This window comes from Cupressus sempervirens, chromosome 10 (genome assembly GCF_028749045.1).
Source record: "Cupressus sempervirens isolate cs-2001-9-10 chromosome 10, ASM2874904v1, whole genome shotgun sequence".
In the NCBI taxonomy this organism is placed as follows: Eukaryota; Viridiplantae; Streptophyta; class Pinopsida; order Cupressales; family Cupressaceae; genus Cupressus; species Cupressus sempervirens.
The window spans coordinates 414,458,202-414,464,392 of NC_143127.1; positions in this window are offsets into that span (position 1 = coordinate 414,458,202).

Genomic DNA, 6,191 nt, shown 5'->3' on the forward strand with positions numbered 1-6,191 from the left:
TTAATAATAGTTATTCATATACCTAATTTAAATAACTTTTGAATTTATGATGTGATTTATAAATAAATTTTCTAATTAACATTTCTGATTTCAATTTTATACACTTTTTTTTAATAAAATAATAAACATCATATTATTGTCAGATCATATAATGTTATTGTTTATAAAAAATTAATGAAGATAATTTTTTAAATTATTTATAGATGTTAGATTATTATAAGTATTTATATTAATTTACTATAAAATTTGATGTCAATTGTATATTAAATATTTATGAATATGAAAAAAAAATCACTCCACAATTGACCTTAATAATTTCTAATGACCTATTATTTGTGACTTCTTAAGTTTAAAAAAAAATAAAAATTTTTTAATCAATAATAAATAGTTTTTCTAGTTAACATTTTAGTTTCAATTACATTCACTAGGAAAATGTATTGAAGACTTGGAATAAGTTTGTTTGAGAAAAATTAGTATGCAATTCTATTTTTTATTAATGATCAATAATTAATATTTTTAATTTCAATTTCTCTCAATAATAATCATAATTATCTAATAATTAAAAATATTTTTTTACTAATATTTAAAAATATTTTTTACTATAATCTAAAAAGTAATTTTTATCTCCCATTAAATTGTTAGCATTACAAAATTAGAAATGCTTAAAAATGCTAACTATTATATTTTTGACATATACTTTGCTTAAATCCAAAGTATTGTTAAGTGAAGAAATCAATTTAAAAATTTACATGTAATTAATATACTCTATATTTTTAGATTTAATTTTACTAAAAGTAAAAATTATGAAAATAATCATAATAGTCTAACATTTAATTTGTCAATAATTAATAATAAAAATAATATTAATAAATATTAGTAAAATATTGTTATATCTATTATTAACTATTAAAATATAATAAGTTATTAATAAGTATTATATAAGAGTAAATCAAGATTTGTTAGAATAGGCCAATAGAAATAATCAAATGATAAATCAGAAATTGCTAATATGAAATAAATAGTATTGCTAATATGAAATAAAGAGTTTTAAATAGGATTGTAAAATCCAACTCTAGTTAAATATAAAAAATAAAATAATGAATTAGAAAATAAAATAGACTTAGGATAATCAAATCTTTAGAATTGTTGATTTGTGTAAAAGATAAGAACATTCTTATCTTAAAATTGAGTTGAACAAATATGACAAATAATTAATCTAATTTTTAAACGATTAACCTATAATTTTTCATAACATAAATAAGAATGTTCAAATAACTAATTTAGATGATTAATAGATAATTGTGGATCACTTTGATTATATTTTTATAACTATAATTTAAAACTATAATCTCTCACACATGTTAGAAATACACCATGATTTGTTTGAACCAAAAACACATTGGCTTTCTTAAAACAGATCAAAATATCTATAATGTTATATATATTCATACATTATACTATATTAATATTTATAAACATAGAATTCTAATGCAACATTTTCCAAACCACCTTAAAGGCAATTAGGGTCCAACAACTGATACAAAAGTTATTTAAATTAGATACATATTATTAATAAAGTATATGAATAACTATTATTAAAAAATTGCTTCATGTGCCGAGTCATAACTGATGTCAGGCAAGTTAGGGACTTTAGGGGCTGAGCGGCCAAGTGTGATGAGCTAGCCATAATGCTTCTTATGCTGAGAAAGCCAGTATATGGCATATATTGAGCAAGTTATAATACTACATGAGCTAACCTATAGATGTCAAGTACAATATATGTGCCAAGCCAAAAAATTTATAGGTGCTGAGTTACTTTACGTGCCAAGTTACTTCAAGTGTCGAGTGTGCTTCATATGCCAGGCGATCATCACGTGTCGAGTCACAGTTGATGCTGAGCAAGCTAGTGACTTTAGGTGCCAAATGAATTACATGTCTTCAATGTTCTTTATATGTCGTGCCATAGCTGATGCCGAGCTAGCCAATATGTCATATGTGCAGAGTATACTAGAAAGCTTCATGTGCTATGTTATATGTGTCGAGCAAGCCAAACGACTACATGAGCTAACCTATAGTTGTCATGTACAATATATGTGCCAAGCCAAAATCCTTATAGATATCGAGTTACCTCTAGTGCTGAGCTAGAATTCTTATTGGTACCGAGCTACTTTAGGTGTCGATCGTGCTTCATGTGCTAAGTGATCAATATGTGCTAAGTCACAGTTGATGTTGAGCAAGTCAGTGACTTCAAGTGCCAAATGGATTACATGTCCTAAGAGATCTGTATGTGCCGAGCTGCAGATGATGCCAAGTAAGCCAAACTATCATATGTGTCGAGTAAGCCATAGTGGACACTCTGACATCACCCGATGGTCATCGAGCACTAACCAAATTGGGTATTGACCATTTATTGATGCCTTTATAACTCAGGCTCCCATGTGTGAGATTAAGGTAAAATCATGCTATATCTTCTTCATTGAGCAGAATTTTGTTGGCTGACATCACTTGAGTACGAACTTGTTTCAGTTTGGTCATGTGGTACTTTGTACATGGAAAATTTAAAGTTAACACATACAGCAACAGAACAATTTTCTCATTCTTCAATTTTGGGGGCATCAGTTTTGTACTTTGCCCTTCTCAAATTGCAAATGGGCTCTAATTTAATGGTATCCTCTTTATTACAGACATGAGTGCAGGTACTCCACTTCCTATGTGCGTATGTTGAGGGATTTATTTAAATTTTTAGAATGGACCTCCATTCAAATCTTCATCTCTCCAACTTGCTATGCTTGCCATCTAATTTTCCTCTAAAATGTTACTCCCTCAAGAACCGTGCGTAAAATGTGATTCCTACCACCAATTCCATCGTAGCATTCTCTTAAAAAACTTCAGAATCAAGCTTCATCCGACATTGGATGAAGATGCCCTTTCTCATCCTCTTGACGATGTGGTTCTGGACATTATGTTCATCATGCACTCTTACAACATTCGTTGTGTGATTCGAACCATAATTGGGGAGGATCTCTTGTCTGCATTTGCAAGAAATGTATTATTTCCTTCAACTTTGGTTTCCATTTTCCTTTCTAATGCCATGGATCTCCTATAGTCTACATCAAGGTGGTCCGGTTGGAATACTGGGCTAAAAATAAGTTGAAATGTGCAATGCAGAATTATGACCTGTGGTCTGGTAATGCCTTGGTTGGTGGAATATTTTCAAGAACCATGCTAATGAAGAATCATGAGGTTATGATGACCTTTGAAGCACTGCAAAAGACCTTTGAAAAGCACAATCCTCAATTTCTAACCAAGACCCTATAATTCACGACACGTGCCCTGGGTTATTAGCTGACAAAGGAGGTGAAGAAAGTTACATTTACTGTGATTGACATTTTGGGTATGCCAATTTTTGATGCACAAGAAAAAGCTACCCATGCGAAGTCACCTTTGGCTACCCCAACATATTCAGATAGTGAACCAGGTGCTTGGTCATTCTCAGCTTTTAGTGTTCCTAGTTTTGTCCATCATGTCTCAGATGAAACTACTTGGCTTCCTCACTCAGATGTCACCAAACCAAGTGTTTGGGGTACGCCATCTTCTACTGGCATTTCTATTGGTACTTCAGATGTTGTTGCTGAGGGCTCAAGCTCGGGTTGGGACGTTGCTCCCTTATCATGTCCAAAATTTGGATGAGGCTTCTCTATAAATCCTAGTATGACATCCACCCCTACTTTGGGTGCTTTTAGCGAGGATATGGAAGAAAGATAGCATAACAGTTTCTTTCTATCTTTTTGGGTTATTTTTCCACACTTCAGGCATGTTCTACATATTGTTGAAAATCTTGTCTTGACTGATTTTGGGTCTTCCATGCCTACTATGTGATGACATGGTAAAATTCAACAAATTTCAAATTTTGATGGTGTTAGTGTTGTTCACCGATATAGCAAGATTGTAAATATTGATGTTAGTCAATTGTAAATACTGCGACAATGCTGGTTTTTCTTTCTGGTTCTTCCCTTGTTGAGCTCTTGAACTAGTTTTTAATTTTATATATATATATATATATATATATATATATATATATATATATATAGTGGCTTGTCCACTTTTTCCAAAAAAAAAAAACTATTATTAAAAATTTATTTAAATTAAACACATATTAAAAAGTTAATAAATAGAATCATAAATAATCATAACAATTAAATATTTACTAATAATAATCATCTATTACAATAGTTCATTATAAAAATAATATTATTATTAACATACTATATAAATATTTTAAACCCATTAACAATTTATTAAAAATACAATACTTTTCTTTAAATTGTAAATCAAAGCTTTAAAATTATACTATATATATATATATATATAACACTAACAATTAAGAATACTGATTTTGGAAACAATGCACTATGTCAGATGAAACAGAAGGAGAACGGAAGATGAAAGTGTCAGAGGAGTTGGAGATTGACGGAAATGCAAATGACACAGTGCAAATAAGTTGCATTGTAGCCGGTGCCTTCAATATTTCATGTTGAAGTGAATAAAAGCACCAATGTAAAACTTATTAATAATTTGTGTGAATGTTTGACCTGAATTTTCTAGGTCATGTATAGGAAAGAATATGCCAACCCATTTTTGGCATAGGCAAAAGCAATCTTTTAGACTATCTAAGCTTAAAGGCTTTTATCCAAGCTTTTTGGCTCCCTAAAATAACTCAGAGTCTCAATCCACGATGAATCAAAAATTCCATAAAATAAACTTTCTCTGAGAACTGTCCCTCAGTAGTACCTAATCATCGTTCTCATACATTTTGGATGTGACCTTTTCTTTAGAATAATTATAATCTATCAACCTTTTTTTGCATAGCTTAATGTAGTTTTTTGTTCACAAGGACGTACTTTGTAATGTTAAGTAGAAGGTGCCTTACACTAAAACTAAATAAAGATGCTTACATGATACATTAGGAGATTGTAAAAACCCTTAGTACAACTACATCTTGAAAACATTCTTATTCATGTTAGCCACTCTTAACTATATGTCAAGGAATTATCTTCAATAGCATAATAAATATCAATTATCATCACTACCCATGTTTTTGTAGCTCAACCCATAAATGGAAAAAAGAATTGTGAATGAGAAAGAATAGTCAAGAGCATAGAAATTTGTGAGGTTAGAAGGTTCTAGCTTCTGTTGAAGCTCAACTATCCACTTAGGCCTCATGGATGTCATTGGCTCCACATAATAGTAGCCCATGAAAAACTCTCTACGTCTCATTCTTGTCATGTCTCCAAACATACTCAGTCTCCCTATCTACCATAATGGAACTCATGTTGCCTCTGTCTCAACTTCTCTAATATGCATACCCCACTCCTTGCTTCCATTAATCTATGAGCCCCTATATAGCTTGTGAGAAATGATGGAATTAGCATAAGGTGGTGTGGACGAGTGGAAAGAGTCCATCCACAAGACTCAACCAAGATAAAACTCATGTCTCTCTTGACATTGCATTGTCTACAAGTGAGCTTTTCTCATCTTTTTATAAGATGTGAAAAAAAGCCTTCCCTCCACACACATTTTCATTTTTTTATAACAATTGGGAAATACCACATCTCATAAATAGAAAGCACAATTGAAATTAAAATTTGATAATAAATATCAAATTGGAGAACTTTATGAATAATGGTGTAATTATGATTGAAGAACTTAGTCAATAATGGTGCAATGTACTTGTAATCTAATTATTTTTGGAACATAAACAAAAAAAAAAAAAAAGTCAAAATAAAAAAAATGTATTTTTTTAAAATATTAAATAACATTCAAAACTACATCTCTATATTTGTTAGCCATGTTTTGTTGGTGTGTTGATGTAGCTTCACATGATTTCTTACATTTATCTAAGGAATACATTTCATTATAATAGGTAGTCATCATCAACAATAACATCTAAACTTTTAAAGTTACAAACAAGTTGTTAGTAGTATAAAAATTGCTCAACATTATATGAACAAGTATTATCATAATTATTGAAATGTGTTCAAGCATTAGTTCATTTCAACAAAATATATTTCAAATGGAAAATTACACACATTTCACCTCACACAACAAAGTATAAAATACAAAATAATTGAATAAGAATATAAAAAACCTCTTCATGTTGATATCATAAACTAAAAGCTTTCCATAACCCA